At 46.4% G+C, this 24187-nt stretch overlaps 1 long non-coding RNA gene across 1 annotated transcript in view; it reads right to left on the bottom strand.

The window, feature by feature from the left end:
- Positions 1 to 10653: 10653 nt before the first annotated feature.
- LOC142570813 (uncharacterized) overlaps positions 10654 to 24187 on the bottom strand; it is a 118708-nt gene continuing 105174 nt past the window's right edge. Inside the window, exon 2 of the long non-coding RNA XR_012825689.1 lies at positions 10654 to 11983. This is a non-coding gene — a long non-coding RNA (uncharacterized LOC142570813). The remainder of the gene's footprint in view (positions 11984 to 24187) is intronic.

Raw genomic sequence — 24187 nt, 5'->3', positions numbered from 1 at the left:
TGCTGTCGTTGTCAGACGAGCCCTCCTAACCTTTCTCAGAAAGTGGATTTTTTCAGCCGCGAGCAAAAACGAACGATTACATTCTTTCCGTGCTTTGAGTTAACACGGTGGGCGATGTCAACATCACTGGACGTAACAGTACAGCCAACTTTTTCTGCAATGGTCTGAATGACTGCGACACAGTCCTCATCATCAGTGCAAGGTACACCTTTAATTTCAATATTATTCTGTCTAGAATATTGCTCAAGGTCTGCCACCCCCTTTGACAGCTGTTCGCTTGATTTTTTCAACGTCTTATTCTCAGAAACTAGCGTCTCCTGGTTCTTTTTCATTTCCGCGTACAGAGTGTTGAACAGTGAAACACTCTTTCACAGTTCCTCAACCTCAGAGCGCAATTTTTCTAGTTCGCGACACAATTCAGCATACGAAGGCATGGTAGCAAGCAAACCACAGCTATACCTTGGCAGCGACGGCTGTGAAGAAAAAAGAAAGGCAGCAATAATATAAAAAAAGCCTAAAGACTGACCTGCACACAGATGAAAGTAAAATTTAAGTGGCTTGAAAAGACCACAGCTGTCGTTGCCAAATGATCCTCGGTCGCAGCGATTCTTGGGTTATATGTAGTCGCCCGCAGCGCCAGCACAGGATCCACCTCGATGTGCTGCAGATAAGTGGCAGATATCGCCATGGGAGCTATCTGGCAGTCCGAAACACGAAATGATACGGATACTAAGGTTCTTGTCTCTCCGTATAACCCTTTAATGACGGCACATACACTACTAGAAAATTTTTTTATTTTCTATCTAAATATGCAAGTTACATCGAGAATAAGCATAATCAGCAATATATATATATATATATATATATATATATCATTTATTACGGGATTTATTTTCTATATATTACGGGATATAGCAATAGGGCGAAGACACATAGCACAAAACTGGAAATGAGCTTCACTTCAAGCCACGTATGAGTTCGTTTGGAATTTGTGGAGCTCAGGGCATTCTGGAATGAGGGCGCCTCTCCAAAGCTGCATTCACCCAATGAAAATGTTTGTTCTGTCGAGACGGCTGTCGTGATATGTGAACCATGGGTGTACATTTAATTCGATTTACGTAACGTGTCTGACTCCCGTGCAGCCGGAGAGATTGCATCAGTCTGTTTTCTCTAACGGCGCCGTAAAAAAAGCCAGCCACGTGCCAAACTTTTTCTTCGTCCCGTGTTCTTGCTGTAAACCAACAATCAAGTTTACTGCCCGTCATTTAGTGTTGGCCGAAAACCCTTAGCCAAAAACTTTGTACTCAATACCGAAACTCAGCAAGGAAAAAAAATCGCTTTCTGGTACGTTGCCTCTAGTAAATAAAAGGATAAGTACCAGATGCTTGCATGTCAGCCTCTGTGCCCTGTATTTTCGCATTCATTTGCACGTTTTGTGTAGTCTTAGCACAAAACAAATAGACGTTCACTAACCAGCTCACCTTTGTCGTCCTTGTATGATGCGCTGGGAAAAATGTCGATTACGCAACACCAGCTGGCTCAATGCTCAACCTTGGCCACCTCCACGCTTTGTCGAATCTTTCTATGCACTATCAAAGGAACAGTAAAATGCTAGTTTTGAAAAGGCAAACAAACTTGTGGATTTGGAGTACTAATGGCTAGGATGAAGTTTAGCCACCGTTATTAATCTGCAAGCTTGCCCTGTGTTTGTGTTCCCAGGTACCCATGTGTCACTAGGTGTAATACTTCGGATTTTACCGTGCTCGATAAGTTCTTCTCGGGGGGAACAATTACCGATAACTTTTGCGATGCTACGTCTGCCTGTAGACATAAACGCGCCCCACACTCCTTCTTCTGCTCCTCGAGTTTGCATTCCTTGAGACTGCAGAGGAAGGGACTTACTTCACGTTGCCTAAAAGATATCTTTGTTCACCTGCATATATGACCAGGAGTTTGGGAGATGCGGTTACGTTTGCTCGCTCCACTACGATACGTTATGCCGCAGTCTTTAAGACTTGATAGTCTCGCTATGGCACTTATACGAAGGTTGATCAACATGTGTTAAAGCCGTCGAACAGAGCAATACGGTGGTGAAACGTAACGCGCCTTCGCCTGAGTCGAAACAAAAAGAGCAGGCGACTCTACAATCTTAGGTGTCTTTTAGTGACACTCGCACGGCGTTAAGTTAAGCGAGCAAACGTCTATCCCCTGGCGCGATATGCGGGCGAGGAGGAAGTGCAGTACGCGCCACCTGGCGACGCGCAGTCCCCTAGCGAGCGGCGCACGAAGCTCACCTTACGCGCCCTCTCGGGTGCTGACGGAGCAGATGCGCGGCGGAGAGGATGGAGGGACGTCACATCCGCTCTGCTAGGCAGATGTTCAGTCTATACTAGGAAACTGTGTTCCATGCATTAGCCGGTTAAATATCATGCCACCTTCTTTGTGTGTGAGGTCATTAGTGACATCATTACTTCCTCTTTCTACTTGCGAGATTCCAGTAATTTCGCCAAAGTCGTGCTTCTGTGCTTTGGTGTGCGGTAATCAGTGATCTTTAATTAATTCTAACTATTCCGGCCACTTCAGTAACTCGACTTGTAACTAAACTTATGCTCGGATATCATATTTGTAATGAAAACCATCAATTTTGTACCGTACAATCTTTGCCTATTTTTTTCTGATTTATATTGAATTTCGTCCCCTGTCGTTTCAGGAGCTGAACCGGAAGGGCTGCGCAAGAAGCAACAGTGCCAGTCGATGCTCGTGTCACTAATAAACACTCGTTGATATTATCAGAAAATTTGATCACCGATAGCGCGAAGCCGTTCAATCATGGTCCAAACAAGGGGCTCGTCTCACGTGCAGCTATTTTATCGGCGCTGCTGCGTCGATAAAATATTTGCACGTGAGACGAACTGGAGTCGAGCAAAATGGCAGTACCGTGTTTTGAAAGCTGCACTTTGTTCACCACTTCTAAGTCGTTTCGAAACAAGTTGTGATGAAGAGGTGAAAAGTGGGTCTTTGACCATCAAGCAGTCTTTAGAGAACTGAAAGTGCTTCCACAGTTTCTGCAAAACAAAAATTGTACTACGCCAGGATACGTGCGAGATATGAAGATTTCCGCGGGCAACCATGATACAAGGTCAGGATGCATTCTAAATCGGGTTCTTCGCCTTAAAAAATAACGTTGTTATATGAGTAATGTGCGGCTATAGGCGCTTAAAAATTATTTTCTTGAAAATTTCAAGGCTGGCAACCGAGCTATTATTTACTGGTCACAAAAATGCACGCTTCCACTCGGCCGCTAAGAAAGCATATCAGTTTAGGATACTAAGCTGTTACAATTGATAATAAGTTGTTACAATGGAAAGCGAGCAACTAAATGAATTTAAAGTTTGATTAGATTATTCTCGGCATCAGCAAATGTTCGCTGATCAGCGCCATACAGGGTCTATCTGCATTGTCACACCGCAAGCATGTCACTTCCATACACACAAAAGCAAGTTGCCTACGAACATTTTCCATCACTTCATGTTGGGCAAATATCGAATGATATGTATCACTACCAATATCCCTGGTAACGAAATAGAATTCTCATGTAAGAAATACGTCTGCACATACAACGTTTGAACGTTGCTACATCGACTCGGTTTCATCTAATTAACAGTATAAAAATCACCCTTAGTAACTTTAAAATATTCCAGGTTCCCAAGAAAATTGCGCTGACGAGCCTGCAGCGCTGCTTGTTCGCGACCTTGACTTTATGGACATAAGGACTAAGACACAATTAAATTAGAGAAAGTAGTACCCCAAAAGACTTATTAAAAGTTACGCGCAGAATCTCCCGTGGGAGTTATCTAAATTATGCTTAAGCACTCGCTACTAATCACCAGCTGTTTCGTCGTCGTATGTTGCTGTGTTTAGCATAATTGCGAGGAACGCACGGAGAAGCGTAGTTAAATAGCGAAATGTTAACTGAGACCAGCATGAGACGACGAACAGGAGCCGAGTAGTAGCAACGTTCACTCATGTTACAGATAACTCCCACACGATGTGGACGTGGGATGACATCACGAGAGAAATGTTGTAAATAAAGCAAACAGATACATTTATTATGTACGTTCTCTCTTGTTTGGTTCTTCTTGTTTCGTTTCTTCTTTATCTACAAATTGGATGATGGTGAGTTTGGATGATGCCGCTGCTTCCTGGAAGATGAGCACTGGCCGATGCGTGTTGCCGTACATGACGTCATTGAACAGTGTCACGCTTGGTAGACCTCGTACACGCAGTCGTGTACTCTCGATGCAAACCACTATCTATATATATAACTGCAGTCAAGATTAAAAGCGCTTTTTTAAAATATTCGAGAAATCAATCATCTATTTTCAATAAGGTTTGCTAAAATGCAATGCAGGCTATTTTGTAACACTCTTGTAGGCTTGACACTAAGCCCAAACCTTGCACAAAATATTTTACTTTTCCCACTTTCCAGCGAGCAGCTAAAGATAACCAGATAAGATATTGAGAAACCAATATTATAAAATAAGAGAATAAGGTTTTTATTGTGCATAACTTCCCTTCGTCCAGTCAACTAAGTTTATTATTAACCAAAATGGATCTCTGAAGAGCATAAATATAACTATTATAATAATATAATATAATTTAAATATAAACTTGAAAAAGTCACGAGTCGCGATCACCGTGCTCCCCGAATCTCCAGAACAGCGGAGCCGAAGCCCTCTACAAAGTACAAGCAGAAAAATGAAGAATTGAGTGAAGAAATTGCTAGAGTTCAACAGCGGCTCATGACATTCGGGACCAGAGCGATCTCGCGTCTGTTTTCCCGGTTCTCTCTCTAAGTAGAGAGTTTTAGAATAGGGGCCCCAAACGTTTTGGGGCCCCAAAGAAATAGCGTCGAAGCCACTGCGCATGCGCAGGACGCAAACTGCGTTTGGCCCAAATAGCCAAAATACTGCCCAAAAACTGCCCAAATAGCGGCCCCAAAAGCTTTGCGTTGGAAAACATGGCGGCACCCATCGAAGCGACGGCTCTATCCTAGCACAAAACTGGGTTCGATTCGCGGTAACGCGTGAAGTTCGCAAGCTAGGAGAAGTGACTGCGGTTATCGCTTTCTCTCAACTAGCGTGTCTTATGAAGATTGACTCATTAGACGCCGCTGATCTTGAATTCGATTGTGGATTTTATGGCTCGTAGGCCTAACACGACTAAGCTTGGCTGGTGAAGGCTAGTAAAGTTGGTTTGCTCAAAACTAAGCGCAACTAATTGTTTGGTGCTTACAGAATAACCTCTAAATTGTAATTAAACGCGAATACACGCAAGTCGATATTATTATTCCTATCATAAAATGGTATATTTTATTTCATTATTTCTAATAGCTTTTCTTTGACGCCGTAGTGGCGCTGTCAACGCAAGACGCTATTCGCAAACGTAAAACCCTATTCTAAAACTCTTCACTCCTACGTGCCCCAACGCTAACACCCGCAAAGCTCTTCGGGGCCCCAAACTATTGGGGCCCTTATTCTAAAACTCTCTAGTTACGACGACGGCGCTGTACGCACGTTTCGAAATGGGCACCAACTCAGCAAAATAATTCCAACATCTGTTACACGGAGCGGTTCTGCGAAAAATGCAAATGAAGAGGAAAAATTCCGGCAGGACCCATCTCACGATGACTATCGGCGTTACTGCGATTAAAACAGAGACAATGTATCGACACACCGTTTTGCAACCGACGGATCGCGTCGGGATGCACGCTCACCCCTCTCACTCTGGACACGCTGCGCCACCTAGTGCCCCCGGAGCGAAGTTCCCGCGTCACTTGCATATAATATTACTTGAGTATTTATGAACTGTATCTACCACTGGCCAAATTTAAGGGCTCTTTTTTAATCAATGGCGGCGCATATACGCAATGGCACATACCCAGTCACCCAGGTTGGTTTTAAAGAGGTTCATCGAAGACACCCATTTACCGGTAGCCAGTGACCCAAATTCAGAGCAACGAGGTTCATTGAAGGGTGACACATGCCTACCTTCTCATACGCAGTGATCGGGGTTAATAGGGTTCAATGAAAAGCGGTGCATAAGCAGTCGCTCATACCCAGTAACACAATTTGACGTGAGGCGTTTTAACTGATGAGCGGCACATACGCAATGTGGCATGGTCATGACCCAAGGAGACGTGACGGGGGGTGACGGTGACATCGACGACACAGACGGTCTTTTTTCCAGCCGGTTTCAAGGAGCCTGCCAAAGGGTACTAATTGTTCGCGTAGCTCTCACATGAAATACGCTATTCAAAATGTAATCGTTGGGATAGGTAGGGTCGAGTACGAGCCCAAAAATACTAATTTGCTGTAGCCACCTATTGTTGATAATTACAAAGTTAATTACCCTAACTTCGCTAAATACGCATGTAATTTCGGAAGTTCCCCTGTATCTAGAGGCTGCCAATCCGCACACTCGAATGGTAAACATAAGTTACCGCAATTTATACTTTTCTAATGTAAAAAAATTTGGGGCAGCTAAAAGAAAAAAACACCCTGTATATGTAGCACGTATTGAGCAACAGAAAGCTGTATCGAAAGTTTTTCATGTTGCTGTACAATTTTCTCGTTGACACTTTTCATCTAATTGTAATATTTGATAAGTTGATTAATTAATTAAGACATTATCTAAGTCGCCAGAACGAAAAAAGGCAATCTGAGTATCTCCAAGTGACGGCAAAGAACATTACCTTGGTTCTGTGCAGCGACGTGGCATTTACATATTTTTAATGTTTCACTCAAGTTACGTGGGACACCCTGCATAGCGAGCATTGCCTTGGAACCTATAGAACGGTTACGGCTTTTGCGTCAGTGGACTACTCTATAGGGCTGAACAAAGGCTTATATCTCCAGCCAGCAAGTGATGACACACATAGTCTACGCTGCACGGCAAGGTAGGATGACAGCAGAAGCTGGCCCCGAAACGCGTCGCGCTACGCGGTCCTCCGGAGATGTGCGCTCACGGAGCTGCGCGCTTTTAAGCCCCTCCCTTGGGCTTGTTACGACGTCACTCATTTTCGCTTCTGGCCCTTCTTGGAAAAGTCGGCTGGCGCTCCAGCAAAGCGCCCGGCCAGCGAGGAGGCGGTGCGGGGTGGGGCCCACGCGCTTGCGCCAGCTCCGGGGAGTTTGCTTGTACAAGCGCCCCACCGCGAGCCGCGCTAATAAATCAGAGCGAGACTCGCGCACCCTGCAGCCGCGTCTTGTTTGTTTGTTGACCCGACCGGGTGCCTCGAGCCGATCCCTGTTAAAACACGGCAGCGACCTTTCCGAACGTTTGGATAAATCGCGCGGAGGCCGGACACCGGGGGACGAAGCGGAGGAGGAAACTCGGGGAGGGCGAAACAGCGGCGGCCCGCGCGTTGGGAGGCATTTTTAATAAAGAGCGGCGTTTGTGCACGCACTGTCACCTCGCTGGGGGACTTCTATATATATTTTTTTCACTTTCCACACGTTTGTTTTTCTCCGTCTCGTGTTCGTCACGTTCTTCCTCCCTGCTTTACTCTTCGTCACATCTGGTAAAAAAAAGATTGAAAGGGACAAACTGCATATTGAGGAAAGCACAGAGTGAGTGCGTGACCCAAAGTGGAGCGAAAGAAGCTGAGACGCGACAAGAAGGACCGATGTTTTCGTAAGACGGAGATGGTCCGCGTATCGAGGCAGCCATAGCTTACGAGAATGACGAATAACGATCGTTAATTTGTGCCTCTTTACGTGTGGCGAAGGCCTCGATACCTCGCTTCGCGGGTGCACGAGAAGTGCAGAGGCGGGTTATCGAGCGTAAGTAGTAAGTCGATCGAAATTGTGGCTTCAGTTCCTTTCTTTTTTTATATATATTTCCTGCTCTGGTATCCCGGCTACGCTGTTTCCAGTTTTAACCGTAAAACCTGCTAATCGTTGTCGTACTCGAAGTGGAAGACAAACTATAACGAGAAACATCATACTATAAGAAGCCAACAAGCACTGACACCAAGGACAACATAGGGGAAGTTACTTGTGCTTAATAAATGAAATAAAGAAATGGTAAATTAATGGAAATAAAAGTGCATGTAAAAACAACTTGCCGCAGGTGGCTTCTTATGATATGACTAATAAAAATGGGGCCCCTCGGTTAACCCCATTTCTTCTCGTGCCGTCGGGCTATTGCATAAGCCAGGCGAATGGAATTCACCGTTAGTAAACTGCGCCAATAGAACTTCGGAAGTTTAGCTGGTTATCCATTCAAGTCAGGCTAAAACGAGAAAAAAGAAGAAACGAACTCCGTCAATGCAAAAAGCAGGCAGACTTCGTCCCTTGGGGTTGTATGGCCGACAAACTGCCAGACTTTGCAGGTTTAGTGGAGATTGAACTGATGCGATTCCTCGCATGAACCTTTTCACGCCTCGAAATGGAAGCGCGCACGCCGCCACATAACACTGCAATCATCATCATCATCATCATCAACAACGACGACGACGACAACAACAACAACAACAACAACGTCGTCGTCGTCAGCATCATCATCATCATTGTCATCACCGTCGTCATCGTGGTCGTCGTTGCAGTTGTCATCAATATCCTTAAAAGAGCAATGGACGATTCTCTGTATGCTTGGCATTAGCAATTGTTAATTAAACCCCCAGCGCCACCTGCTGTGGTGGAAGCAGGCTGTATTCATACAATGCTTCCTTTAATTATGTATAAACCAAACTCTATGTTAATCGAACAATCTCTGCCTTCATATAAACCGAACTATCTCAACCTTTATATAAATCGAACTACGTTGCCTGAATATTTAGCCTCGACCACAAAAAGGAGCGCAACTCGTTGGCTTTGTCCGGACTGAATAATCGCGAAGAACGCCCTGCGACCGAGGAAAAATGGAACCGGATGCTACCTTCAAAGCTGTCCTCAGAACTCACAATGATCGACAAATTGCGCAACGGCATACTATAGCAAAAGACGAGTTACAAGCGATGTGGCTCGTACAGATCTCCGACTGTGATGAAGTAGTCGAGGCCTTTCAATACCTTCTTTCACTGCCTCCAAAAAGGCAGCCTCGAGACTGATAATGGGCTTAGTGCACCCGTTATGCCCCAGCAACTATCCCACTTCCTGATTTCGTAAAGCTAACTTGCGCAGAGCTTGGCCGTCACCCGCAGAACGAGAGTAAGGAAAACAAGTTCTGCAGTTGCATTTTGCAAAAGGCCCACAGTGTCGCGCATGCTGCTTTTGCATTACACCGACACGTCGAACAATGCAGGACAGATATGGAGCATTCAAATTCCTTTTTGGTCAAGAATCAGCCAAGCTTTAATGAGTTTAAGCCCTTCTATTGTTTTATGGAGTTCGATGTCCGAGGTTCCTTCATAGATGCTAACTGGCTCAAAATTAAGAAAGATATCTGTCTGATCCCACGCATTATTTTCTGGCAATCGTTATAAGAGGAAGCTTTACCTCTGGAGCTCCAAGTTAAACACATTTAAATGTATTATTTATTCAAGCAGCCACTGCGCCGACTTAGATGAGGCTTCTTATTTATTGTATTTACACTTTACCTACATCGCCACAAGGCATTGCGTTGCGAGGGGGACATGGATCATCACATAGCGAAAATACTAATAGATTGTTATACAAGATACGTTATAAAAAAGAACAAAAACGCGCAAATTATGCGATTATACAGAATATACAAAATTTGCCACGAACATACACTCTAAACAATAGAGACACTTCGGGAGAATACTGTAATTCCATTGATGTCGATATTATTGATGTCGACATTATTAGTTTCGTTAACCATATCGTCTGGGAGCCGGCTCCATTCTTGTATTGTTCATAGTAAGAACTAACTACCGAAAGTGTGCGCTTTGAACGGATATTCTAATATTTTTCCCTAACTATGTCGAAGAAGCGAGACGTATTTCGGTTCTGGGAGGTATTCGTAGAAATTAATGGTATATTTATTATAGTAAACACTCTGAAGAAATTTAAGCAGAAGTTTCTGCCTTCTTATTGTTAATGACTCCCATCTCAATCTCCTTTTTTATTTCAGACAGACTTAAAAATGACTAATAGTTATTACTTGCAAATCTAGATGCCCGATTTTGCCCTTGTTCCAGTCTATAGATAAGGTTTTTTTTAGTTATTATTGAAACAGACCCACTTGGCCCATGGCCAACAGTGGGTCTGCAGAGAAAAGCGCTGGTGACTTTAAGAGCTTCCTTAGAAAACACCGATATTGTTTTTATTGAAATGAATATTAGGAGAGGTTGGCGCCTTTATTGCGGCACCGGCTACTCCTTGTCACTTAGCAAAGGAAACAAATTTGAGTAAAAAGGGAGAATAGCGACACGAAATATGGCACTCAGTAGTACACCGGATGAATAAAAACTATACAGTCTAACAGTGCATGAATCGCAAAGCTTTGTGCATGAGTTCAGTACACATTCATATATATAAAGACAGATATTTTGAATAGCCAAACACACGACACATGTAGTTACACTGTGTGATGACCCTAATATGGGGATAAAGGTTCGTGTGCTCAAAAGGTTCTGATGGTTCTCTTAGGCGGAGCCTCCGAGAACCCAATTGAGGACAAAGCCGTTCGTTTCGAACACACACACACAAACGTTTAATGGAACTAAAGAAGGCTTAAAATTAAATAGAAGAAAATAGCAAACATAAAAGAAACACTCAAATACACATCAAGACACACATTTGGGGCTAGTATGGAGCTAAGTAGTGCGTGAGTCCGGGCTTGCCACGACGGCAGGGATACATAACAGTCCCGAAGCTGTGGCGCTGCGACAAGCTGGTGAAAGGAGTGGCGCTGGTCTCACCAAAGGTCGTGGTCTAAGTTGGTTGACCGGGCGACCGGAGCTGGCCAGCTCTGTCTCGGAGAAGTAAACCAGGCGGCTTGGTGGCACGAGTAGACGGCGGCGGCGTTCTGGCCGGGCAGCTGGGTGTAGAGCTCGGGCCCGTAGCCCGACTGCTCTTGTCCTGCCCACGGGCACAGAAGCTCGAACGCCGGCCTCGGGCAGCAGGCGGCACGACAGACGGGGGCGGCGTTCTGGCCGCGCAGCTGGCGTAGAACTCGGGCCCGTAGCCCGACTGTTCTCGTCGTACCCACGAGCACAGAAGCTCACCGGCCTTGAGGAGCTGGCGGCACGCTCGGGTGGACGGGCGACGCACAGGAACAGGTTGGCAGGAGGCCCCGGTCGGGTGAAGTCCTGGTAGCTCGGGACCGGAACCCGACGGCCCGTCTTCAACGCCCGCTCCGGTGGTTGACCTCCTCTTGCCGTCGCTTCCTGGGACTCTCCTGGCGTCTCCCCGGCGTCTCCTCTGCGTCTCCCCGCGTGTCCTCCCTTTCTGCCAGCGCACCGCGTTTTTATGCGAAGCATACTAGCCGCACAACCACGCTCTTCCTTGCTGCGCCGCGCGCGGCCGGTAGCTACCATATGACGTCATAACAGCTGCAAAAGCGGAGGCTCAACTTCGTGCGCTCGCTTGCGGCCACGTAGCTACATAGCCGGGTCTCAGCTCGTGCGCTCGCCTGCATGAGTTGCTTCTTCGTCTAGCCGAACCAAATATAGCCAAGCAACAGCAGTTCACCAGGCTAAACAGTGGTTCAACAACTAAAATAAAGGCTAGTATGCTTCGCATCCTGGGCTTAACCTTAGCTAAGCCACAGCCATTTTTCTTCTGATCTGGCCGATTTGGCATTCTCGGATTGGCTGCCTGACACCCCGTCGTCTTTTCTAATTGGTTTGCTTTTCTTTTTGTTGTTTTTCATGCGCCGCGCGTTCTCGTGCCGGACGCTCTTCGGCGTCGTTGTTTTCCTTCTTCCAGCATGGAATCCGCCTCGGCGCGCGTACTCCTTGTCGTCTGCTCCTGACCGTCCCGATCACCGCACCATGTCGCGCATGACACATCACACACTGCAAGCACAAAACACAATTACATATTGCGTAAAAATTACAATCCCCACATAAATCAATTTACAACCTCGAACAATATTTATATCACTCATTTAGCTTATTAGGATCAACTGAAACTTAATATTTCCCCAAAATGTTGGTGTCCTCGAAAAGCTTCTTCAAAGTAAAAAGGGCTCTTTTCTGAAGGCCCGAAGTTGGCCAGGTACCAAGTACCTTCTTTGGAGTGAATCGTCTTTTGTCTAAAAGCAACAAATTTGCTTGCAATACCCTTCGTTGTGGATCGTATTTAGTGCACTCGAGGAAGAGGTTATACACATCTTCGTCTGGATGACCACAAGAACACTGTGGGCTAGAGGTACGTTTTATCCTGTGTAAGAAGTTTCTCGTAAATGCAGTACCAAGCCGCATGCGGTGCACCAATGTTTCAAATTTTCTGTTTTCTCTGAGATTTTCCGGAATAGATAGGCTTATACATGAGTCGATAAGGTATAACTCCGAGTTCTTAGACTGCTGATCAAACCAGGTAGTTTTGCTGAGACTACAGGAAATCTGTCTCAGGATCAGACGGACTTCACTACGCAAAAGGGGAAGATTGGGTGTCTCTGTGTTATTTGCTCAAGTAAAACTCTTGCTTGGGCTAGTTGGTTCATGCTTGAAGTAGTAAGGCAAGGCGCAGAAGACCAGGACTCAAGAAGGAGAACACAAACGACAGGACCGGCGCCGGTCCTGTCGTTTGTGTTCTTCTTTCTGGTCTTCTGCGCCTTGCCTTTACTACTCTGCGTTATGGTGCGCCGGATTCGCAGACGCCTCCGCTGCAGTATTACAAGGAATATTGCAGTGCCCGGGTATCCGTCGGAATGGAATTACGTGATTCATTGCGTTTGTTTTTGTATGTTCTTTAGGTGTAATACAATAGAAAAGTGTTCAAAGAATTTTTCTTATTGCCTTGAAGTAATGTGAGAGTGGCTTGCGAATGGCTAAATATAACCCATTCTTACGAATTCTTTTCTGATGTTATGAAATGCAAAGCCCACGGATTGCAAACAATCCTGCCATCGTGGAAGATGTCTCTCGGGATAATAAATGTTTGCTCTAGCGCCTAATGTGGAATGACAAATGCTGAAGTTGAGGAATTTTTTGACACAAACCGTCTGTATATACGTGGATGTACTGGGGATATAATGAGTAAATTTGGAAGAGTGCCAGTTGCTGCAGTGCGGCTACCGTGAACATGCCTCTCTTAGATATAATCCCGTCAACCAATAACTATATTTCAGGACTTGTTAACATCCAAGGAGGGTAACTAACATCCACCTTGCATAATTCAAATCTTGGTAATAATTCTGGTAATTTATGTTCTTGAACAACATCCTGAATTTTGCTTTTGTTTCGTTCGCTAAGCGCGAGGTTTAATGGATGCTTCTCGTGTTGGGTTAAGGTGTGATAATTATCTCGGCATGTTTCGACCGTTTGTATGACCTGGAAATGATCGGTGACGAGGTTCAGCAATCACTAGAGAACTCGAGGTAGCCTGCGGAACCCCAAGACATACTCGCAGCCCCCTTGCCAGTAAGCGTTGAAGACGTTCCTCAGAAGTATGCGATAAATCATGAAGAATTTATTTATTTATTCACGTTACCCCTAAAGGCCCTCCAGGAGAGGGTATTACATAGGGGGGGGGGGGGTGCGATACAGCTTTTAATAAACGGGATACATTTCGGTAATAACTGTAATGAAACATAAGGCATAACACGAAAAGAAAAAAATTAACACAAACAAAAACAGCAAATTTTTCACATTTCCGTCACAGCGAAGAAACTCTTGGAATTTTATGTCAGTTTCTGTGGCGATGGCTGATGGTAAATTATTCCATTCGATGATAGTACGGGGAATGAATGAATTGGCGTAAGACGAGGAATGACACTTCACACGTTTAATTTTGAAACAATGATCACGGCATGGAAAGATGGCATGAGCTGACTGAAACAAATCACTTCGAAGGGAGGGGTGGTGATAAAGTTTATGGAAAAGTGTTAAACGAGCAAGTTTGCTGCGATATGACAAATATTCCAGTTCGGCACGTCTTTTTAATGCTGTAACACTTGTGAAGGGTGAGTAGTCTGAAAATATGAAGCGAACAGCGCGGTTCTGTAAGGATTCGATGTTATTGATGACGTAGGCTTGCTCGGGGTCCCAGATGGCCGCAGTATATTCGAGTCTAGGGCGTATTAGAGTTATATAAGCCAGTTTTTTAAGGTGCATAGGGGCGTGTCTGAGGTTGCGTTTGAGAAGACCAAGTGAGCGGTTAGCAGACGCTAGGCTGAGGTCGATATGGTGATGCCATGATAGGTCAAACTGAAGGTGCACACTAAGGTACTTGTATGTTGCTGTTAGTTCTACAGTATTGTCGTTAAGAATATAAGTGGTTGGAATGCGATTTGTGCGACGAGTGAAAGATATCTGTTTTGTTTTAGAAACGTTTAATGACATTAAACAGGATGAACACCATAAGCTTACTGCGTTGAGATACGATTGTAGGGATTGGCGGTCACTGTCACTAGTAATGTTACGGTAAATTACGCAGTCATCAGCGAAAAGTCGAATTCTAGATGTTACACAGGCAGGTAAATCATTAATGTAGATTAAAAAAAGCAAAGGTCCGAGCACACTTCCTTGTGGTACACCAGATGTCACGTAAGTAGAGGACGAATTAGAGTTATTAGCCGAGGTGAACTGTGTTCTAGATGACAGGAAGTCCTTAATCCAAGCGAGCACGTTAGGGTGCATGTTAAGCTGTGCTAGTTTCAGTAGAACTCTGTGATGAGGAACCCGATAGAAAGCCTTTGAAAAATCTAGAAACACTGCGTCGACCTGAAAGCCCGCGTCAAGCGACAATTGTAAGTCGTTAACGAAGCCAGCTAGTTGATTGTCTCATGAAAATCCCTTGCGGAAACCGTGCTGATAATGGAAAATAATGTTATGATCTTTGAGGTAGTTAATGACTTGGCTGTGAATGATATGCTCAAGAAGTTTACAAACGGTGCTGGTTAACGAGATTGGTCGGTAGTTCAATGGAGAGGAACGCTCACCTGATTTAAATATAGGTATTATTTTGGCTATCCGCCAGTCATTAGGAATTAGTCCATGTGACAATTATTGCGAAAACAAACAGGACAACACAGCGCAAATGCTTTGAGATGTACTCTTAAGTATCTTATTGTTAAAGCTGAGGTGATCCGAACTTCTAGTAATTTTAAGCTTGTTTAATAAAGCTTAGATACCTGTTTCATTAATCACAATTTCAAGCATGCAAATGTCATGGATCGTATTTAAGTCAGGGGATGAGCTAATGTCTTCTTTGGTGAATACTAATGAAAAGTTGTCATTACAAACCGGAGCACATTCAGACTCATTAATTATGACGCCGTTACAGTCGGTAAGCAAAATGTCAGGATGAAAGCTAGGATTTATGATGCGCCAGAACTTACGAGGGTTGTTGGTTAGCAGAGATGATAGGTCGTGATTGAAAAACTGGCGTCGAATGGATTTTAGGAGTGACTGGTAGTCCTTGTCGCATTTCTTATACTTGTCCCACATGGTTAGAAGACCAATTTTTAGTGCCTGCCGGTAAAATCGCTTTTTCTTATTATTCATACGTCGTAACTTCTGATTAAACCACGGTGCACTGCTGCTACATCGGATGGTCATAAGTGGAACGAAGTCATCAACAAGTTTATGAAAAGTACTCTTCAATAAATCCCGATTCTGCTCATCAGTGCGCAATAAATATCCATTCATGGACTGGGTGGTGAAATAATCGAATTCGGAATTTATTTTTTCATGGTTAGCTCTGTTGTAACATCTTATTTGTTTAATAGTAGTTTTCTTTTCATTAAAGGAACCGGTAATGCGTCCTGTTATTACGTCATGATCCGAAATGCCATCTTGATGAATAATGTCTGAACAAATATCGGGATTATTCGTTCATATTAAATCAATAATGTTGGCAGTACACGATGTGCGACGAGTGGGATTGGTAATAAGTTGTGCGAGTGAAAAATCAAGACATGACTGAAGAAACATGTTAGCTTCAGTTTCACTCGCTGTGACGGATTGTGAGAACCAGTTTATAGTAGGGAAGTTGAAGCCTCCAAATATGAGTAATGTACAGTTAGAGAAACGCGTACATATTTCACACAGAATTCGATGAAATTCAGACGAAAAACCATCATTCATATTAGGGGGACGGTAAACAGCACCAATAATTACATCAGTTGAAGAATACTTAAAAGAAACCCATACACATTCAAGAAAAGAACTAATCATCACAGGCACGGTTAGCAAATCATCCCTTATCCCCAAGAGTCCAGATCTGGCCCACGGAATACCATTCGGACGATTCAATGGGCCAACTTCAAATCTGATATGGAAGATGCCTGCAGTGAGGGCCTACCCTCTGGGTTAGAACAAACAATTAAAAATACGATGCGAAACGCCACTCGCATGCTGACGATCACTTACACGCGAAACGACTTCTACATAGAATTAGAGGGACTTCACGCACTTAGTCGCCGGGCGGAACGTCGATATCGGCGTACAAAATCAATCCATGACCTTAGGGCAGCCAGGAGGATACAAAAGATGATTCAGCGTTGAATGGATAGATTAGCGTCTGAACGTTGGGCAACGTTATGCCAGACACTCGACCCCCGCAAGCCGCTGTCTCACATTTGGAAAACGGTGCAAAGTCTGAGTTGCCTTCCGGAATAGCGTTTTCCATTCAAGGCGCTCGCGCTTTTCCAAGGGCGGCAAGACATCGATGTCGCAGAAGACTTTTGTGCGCGGATAGCAGACCAAGCGACACGTCCAGATCCTCCAGCCCGAGATGACGTCCCCCATTCCCGTGACTGCCGCATGGACCTTCCTTTTACAATGGAGGAGCTGGAGGCGGCACTAGCTCTCTGCAGGCGCTCATCATCTCCGGGTCCAGATGGTATATCATACCCAGCCTTGTACTATCTCGGAGAATTCGCACGGATAGCACTATTGAGTCGCTACAACACCTCATGGCAGGAGGGAAATGTTCCTGACGAATGGAAAGGGAGCCGCCTGGTGCCAATCTTGAAGCAGGGCAAATCCCCGCTAGAGCTCACCTCTTACCGCCCAATAGCGTTGGCCAGCTGCGTAGGAAAGATAATGGAACGGATGATCCTTGGTTGCCTGGAATGGTACCTTGAATACTACAATATTTATCCGAATTCCATGGCTGGTTTCCGACGTGACCGCTCTTCCATCGACAATGTAGTTGATCTCGTTTCATATGTCCAGCACGAAAGGTCCCGTAAACGTTTATCTGCAGCTTTATTCTTAGATGTAAAAGGGGGCATACGATAGCCATACGCTACGCTCTTGTGACGGTTGGCCTAGGTGGTCGAGTATTTTTGTGGATTGCAAGTTACCTATCTGCAAGATCATTCTATGTGTTAACTGACGATGGCCCAACTACGCGACACTATACGAGCAGGTGCGTTCCTCAAGGTGGTGCTCGCAGCCCGACGCTATTCAACGTTGCTCTTATTGGACTTGCTGAACACTTGCCAACTACCACCAAAATTTCAATATACGCAGACGACATCTGTGTCTGGACTTCGGCAGTCACACGTCCTCAGATACGTGCACGGCTTCAAAGAGCGGCTACTTTGACAGCGAGCTACTTGTGTGAACAAGGTCTGAGCATATCGCCAGAAAATGCGCCCTAGTGGCATTTACTCGCAAACCAATGACGCCTTATGTCATCTCAATCAATGGGCGGACCATTTCCTATGTCAGAACCCACAGATTTCTTGGCGTAACTATCGACCGAGACCTCAGTTGGAGCCCGCACGTGGCCTACATGAAACGGCGCCTAACAGCAACCTCCCAGTTGTTTAAATACTTCACAGGAAAGACTTGGGGGATGTCAGTAGACGCAATGCTGAGACTCTACAGAGCTCTCTTTCTCGGTTTTGAAGATGCAGTCTACCTGTACTGAACAACACCTGCAAGACAAATATTCGTGTTCTGCAGGCAGCACAAGCTCAAGCACTCGGAGTTTGTCTTGGCTTGCCCAGATGCGCGTCAACTGAGTGAACCATTGCGATTGCTCGGGACCATCCAATGCAAACTCACACCACGGTGGAAGCCCTGAGAATGCATATCAGACATTTTGCACGTGTCCCCTATCACCACCTTGCAACACTACCTTCAGACAGGCACCAAGCATCATTCTCTAAAACTATCGTCAAGTACAACGACAAACTTCCCTCGGGCTTCACCGCTGCATCTAAACCATCGATACCCCCTTGGTGCCTCGTCAGCCCCACAGTCCATCTCAGCGTACCAGGAATCTGAAAAAATTCTAAGCTGTCGTCGCCTGTGCTGAAATAACTGTCTCTGCTTCTTCTGCACGAGAGGTACGCGGACAGTGCACATATTTATACTGATGGTTCCACAAACATCCAGTGTTCGTCCGGTGCTGTGGTCGTCCCAGCAAGAGGTATTACCATCAGCTTTAGGACTGACCACCCAACGACATCTGCATCTGCGGAACTAGCTGCTCTTCGCGCTGCACTTTGTTTCGTCAATCGGGAACCACCTCGACAATGGTAAATTTTCAGTGACTCAAAGGCAGCCCTACAATCTGTGCTATCAGCTCTGCGTCGCGGGCCATTCGAACAGCTCGTGCTCGATATTAGATGCCTACTCCATACATCACATGAGAAAGGACATAACGTGACATTTCAGTGGCTGCCAAGTCACTGCGGCGTCATAGGCAATGAAGACGCCCATAAAGCCGTTCGGACAGCTCTTGAAGACACACAGGAAGAGGCCATACCACTTTGACGGTCCGACGCAGCCAGCAGAATTCAAGTGCTTGCACGGGAGATCACGCTCTCTATATGGTGCACTCCAAGCAGCCAGACCAACCGCAGCAATCATTAACACGACCTGCCCTCATTGATGCATCTCTGTATGCCAACTGGACTCCGCCGAAGTGAGGCGACCCTGCTTTATCGCTTATGGCTAGGGGTGGCCTTCACGAAATACTACTCGTTTCGCATTGCAATGGCCGACAACGCTCTCTGCAATGCCTGTCTTTGCGAGGAGACGCTGGAACACATTCTGTGCGACTGTCCTGAATATAATGTTCAGAGACAGTCCATGGCGTCCGTTCTAGCGCACCTGGACAATAGACCATTGCCAGTTGCAACCATTTTCACATATCGCCGACAGAAGACATCGCAGCTGAAGGCGACGAAGGGACTACTTCGGTTTATGAAGGATACGGGCTTGGACAAGCGGCTGTGACAGTGATGTCACGTAGCGCGCAAGAGTGACGGACTGTAACTGACGATGTGGTTGCTGTGTTATGTGCTCTCTCTCTCTATCTCCTCCCATCTTTCATCCCCCCATCCCGCTCCCATGTGTAGGGCAGCAAACCGGTTAGGCTAAACTGGTTAACCTCCCTGCCTTCCTTCTCCACTTTTTTCTTCCTTTCCTTCCTTCTAACGCATTTTACTTTCAGAAATCGAATTAGTTCAGTAACGCCTTTGCACCACGCGGAGGCCCTGCGTGGATCGGGACGTTTATTTCTCATGGATAGCCGCCGGCGCCCGATTTTCTGCGACACGGGCCCCTCAACGCCATTGCGTTGAAACAGGTACGTACACGGGCATTCGGCACTGGCCAGACGGCGTTCCCGCTATTTCAGATTCCTACAAGATACGCTGGTGCCTGCCGCTTGGGCTACGGCAGAGTTTCTGAACAGCAACAGGCGTGCTCCCGTACCATGACTGCCTTGAAGTTGATAAACGAGCTTGCTTATCACGGCAGCGATCACGGCAGAGTTCGAACGCATGCGGAATCGCAGTTGTATATAGGAGGGATGATCGGAAAGTAAGTTTCGTCATTTTTTTAAGAGAAGATGGTACACCAGGTGAAACAAACAAACGCCATGAAAAGCCAAGCCCGTTGCTGGTTCAACGACGGGGGGAGCGTCAGCGGAGGAAGGTTGGCGCATGCGCAGAGCGCCGAAGAGAGTCGCAGCAGACCGGCATGCCCGAGGTTGAGTACAAATCACGATGGCAGACAGACGTGTGCAGAAAACGCGGTCTCCAATGGAAGTGCGTGCTGTTATCCGCGGGACTAGTGTCTCCGTCATCCATGAACGTCTATAGAAATTGTATATAGTGAAGAGGTCATGTCTCAAGCCTTGCATCGCAGGGGACCGAGTTTTAGCAGAGTGGTTTCTTCAAATTGATTGCAAATGATTGTTACGCATTAACAAACACGAAAAATGCAAGTTGTCGATCATGAAGTTATGAGCCGAGTTCAGAAACATTCCCACAAAGTGATCTAACAGCTAAGTTTTCCGTTGGTTAATTAGAGTTGGGCAGAATGCTCGCGTCAAGGATTTACAATTGGCTACAGCCAATTTTTTACCCGACCATCTGTGCAAAAGCTGCCAGTGTTTTTGTCGCCTACGTCACGTGTTCTAGTGCAGCGTTCCGCTCATAAAAATTAGCGCCAGTGCGACGCGTCGTCTTCACACAAGCGAGCCTTTAGTAAACTCTACGCGTACAACGTCTTGCGCTTGATTGCTTGTGCATGGTCATGTTTCCCCAAATACAGATACCCTCGTCGGGCGTCGCAATGCATGTTCGGGATCCCTACAGGTTGCGCGGAGCGTTTAGGTCGTCTTTATTCGCGGTGCCCACGTGTCATCTGTCTTTCCAGCTATGGTGCAAACACTGTTGACCCCAAAGCGGCCGGTCTGCAAGATTTGGCCACACTGCCAATAGCATGTCGTCTTGCGAAAATTAAAAATATTTTGGAATTTTTTTTGTAACGGATGCCTTCAAGGGGGAAAAAAAGGTGAGGCTGACTCCAAACTTTCCATTCGTGAACAAATGTGTTATTGATAGTGCGGGAAAATAATCTGTTGCATTGTGAACAAGGCATAGAGTTTGGTTGGGACACCGAAAGGAGGGAAGGCACCACACGCTAGCAAAGGGACAAATATATATATATATATTCTGAATATAAAAAGGAGAATGAACTCAGATGATTGCGATCTTGCAAAAGAATTAGCTCACGAAACCTCACCGCTGGCTTGTTCATCGAATCGTCTCGACCTTTCTGTGACGTCGTTGAGCTCATTGACCGAGTGCTCGTACAGCGATACTTACGACCGCAACATTCCTCCGCGTACTTGCTCTCATAAATATAGCTCGCCGAGCCCCGAGAGTTCGCAACAACTATGTAGCTCGCATTTTCCTTATTTGTTTTCCCGTTCCCGACTTGGCCATTGCGGGCCAGCGGCGCCTATGCCATTGCGGACAGCTGAAGTAAATAAAAGGAACAAAAATGGCGCGTTTTATTCGGGGGCGGATGTCTCGAAACACAAATGCAAACCCATCGAACACTGCGAAACCTTTATCAGTCCCTGCGCGACAGAAGCACAGAACGCACGTGCTTGGTCACAAAATGAGCTGGAACGCCGTGGAATCGGTGCGGGGCAAACTAATCCTTACGAACACCGCATAGGCCTCAATCCTCTGTCGACAGGTGCAATACCAGGGTGAACATGCACTGTCTGTCCATGCACGTCAACGAATTTGTCCTGAGTAAACCAAAGAAAGAAAGTAACAGGGACTTACATCACGGGTCACCACCGTGAAATGAGATGCAATCGACAAGCATCTGATAGGCGGCTGCTTGCGCCTCGATGTGGAGGCAAGCCGACGAGCAAATGTCTTTGTGTGGGGCTATAAGGCCGAATCGTAAGCGAATGCGAAAGAAATATGGAGGGACCCACACTGTCGATCAATCTGTTCTCCGCTTCTCTAAAGCCGTGCAGTAGTGGGGAAGGTGTGAGATGGCATCGACAACGCTTTAAATGGTGCGTGCAAATTTGTTTATAGGTAGTATCAGTGCCGGTTGGTTAGTGGCATTGTAGGCACAACGAAATGGCGTCATCTGAGCACGTATTCACGAACATCACTTACGTAAAATGCGGTTCGCCATCGGCCATTGCCGCAGTGATTGTCCTGCTATCACACAGAATGCTATCACTATATTGGCTCTTGCCGGAAAGCCAGCCAAGGGATGAAACCCTCTTTCGTAACAGAACGCTTTCTTTAGAATGTGGACCCCGAAGCGCTCATGCCTAAAGTGCAAAACTATATACTCAACTGTAATTGACACTTGCGTAATGCGAAGCGCGTTTGGCTTGGCAAAGAACGGTTGTGGTGAATCACATGCGTGTTCTACTGCGAACGTTGACTGCTCTTGCGACGTATGCATCCTATGTATGTATGTATGTATGTATGTATGTATGTATGTATGTATGTATGTATGTATGTATGTATGTATGTATGTATGTATGTATGTATGTATGTATGTATGTATGTATGTATGTATGTATGTATGTATGTATGTATGTATGTATGTATGTATGTATGTATGTATGTATAGTAGCGACTAAGAGGAACGCTATAGCGGGCCATCCTCTCCGACGCTTTTGCTCAGGAAAACTCACTCGTTCTGAGAGTGCGTGCCCTGCTCTGACGCACAGCCCGAACTCTGGTGACTAATGAACACCTTCATAAGTGGTGAAGGATACTTCTGTCTACAACATCAATCATGGGTCTTCCATCCCGTACCGTATGCTCTACCACGCCTGAAGACGCATCCCAGCAAACACACCCTGCTCTATCCCTTCAAGCGCCTTATCAGCCAGTCATGTGTTCCTTGTGCCTCGCCATATGGACCCTGCCATGTTCAGCGGCACGTACAACACCAACGTGGAGGATTGGCTGACAATATATGAGGGCGTAAGCACTCACAACAAATGGGACGACACCGCCAAACTGAGAAACGTGCCCTTCTATCTCGCGGGTGTGGCAAGTCTTTGGTGCAATAAGCATGAGCGCGATTTTCCGACGTGGTCAAGACCTCTTTAGTGGCTGTGTTTTGTCGCCAAGCTGCGTGCAGAATCGCGTTTGCGAGAGCGTGAACAGCCGCCGGGTGAATCATTTACCAGCTACATTGAAAATCTTCTGGACTTGTGTAGGAGAGTCAGCGCGACTATACGGAGTCCGACAAAATCCGTCATGTCATGAAAGGTATCGAGGACGATGCTTTCAACATGCTACCTGCGAAGAATCCTCAGTTCGTGAGTGACATCGTCACTCTCTGCCAAAGCTACGATGAGCTACGCAGGCAGCGCTCGTTGACACGTCGCCCTATATCGCGCGGCGAACACATTGCTGGTTTGGCAACCATCTCCGACCAGTCAGCAGTGCTTGCAGGAATGAAAGTGTTCGTCCGAGGGGAAGTTGCGCGCCAGCTTTCCTTGATAACCTTCACTCAGCCACCGCATATACAACAGCCCGCCTCGAATAGTGTGCCTCTGCTCCGCCGCGCGACTGAGCATGGAATTGCCGAGATCTTTCCAGGCCAGCGCCAACATCTTACTGCTGCTGCACCAGTAAACTACGCTGAAGTCGTTGTGCCACCCCAACAAGTCCTGGTGGCTGCACTACTCGGCTATGCTGAAGTCGTCGCGCGGACCCAGCCACTCTCTCCAAGCATACCTCTCTGTTATGCCGACGTCGTGGCTAGGCCTCGGCTGCAGCCCGTCATGCAGTCATATCAGCAACAGCCTCGTACTACGCGTCCTCTGACATGGACGGGACCTGCCCAGCAAACCGATGGTGTACTCCCTACAACCAGCCCATATGTTTTGCGTGGGGCTACGCCGGTCACGGCGCACGCTTTTGTAATCATGCACAGCCGCCTAGCGCCGCACCACCCGTGACCAGCCAGCCCAACCGACCTCATTGCGACCCCCCGTCGGCTATGTCGCCAACAGCGCGCCCGACGCTGATTACCCGCCGTTCGCCTTCTTCGCGCCATCGCTCTCTGTCACCGATGCGGCCTGGTCCCGTAATTCGGGACGAGGAAAACTAATCTTCGCAGTCCAAGAGGCAAGGGATGCGACGCCGTAGAAATGTGAGAGTCCTCAACGTAATCCCTCGAACGAAATCAAATTGTTGTCGACGGAGCGGCCGTTAAACGTTATGGACGCTAAGCTTTGCCGCTTACTTCGTATAGTCACGACACCCCTTTCTAGGCTGTCCTTCCTCACAGCCAGTGCTTACC

This window comes from Dermacentor variabilis, chromosome 2 (assembly GCF_050947875.1).
Source record: "Dermacentor variabilis isolate Ectoservices chromosome 2, ASM5094787v1, whole genome shotgun sequence".
Taxonomy (NCBI): domain Eukaryota; kingdom Metazoa; phylum Arthropoda; class Arachnida; order Ixodida; family Ixodidae; genus Dermacentor; species Dermacentor variabilis.
This window is presented reverse-complemented; position numbering and strand designations above follow the sequence as displayed.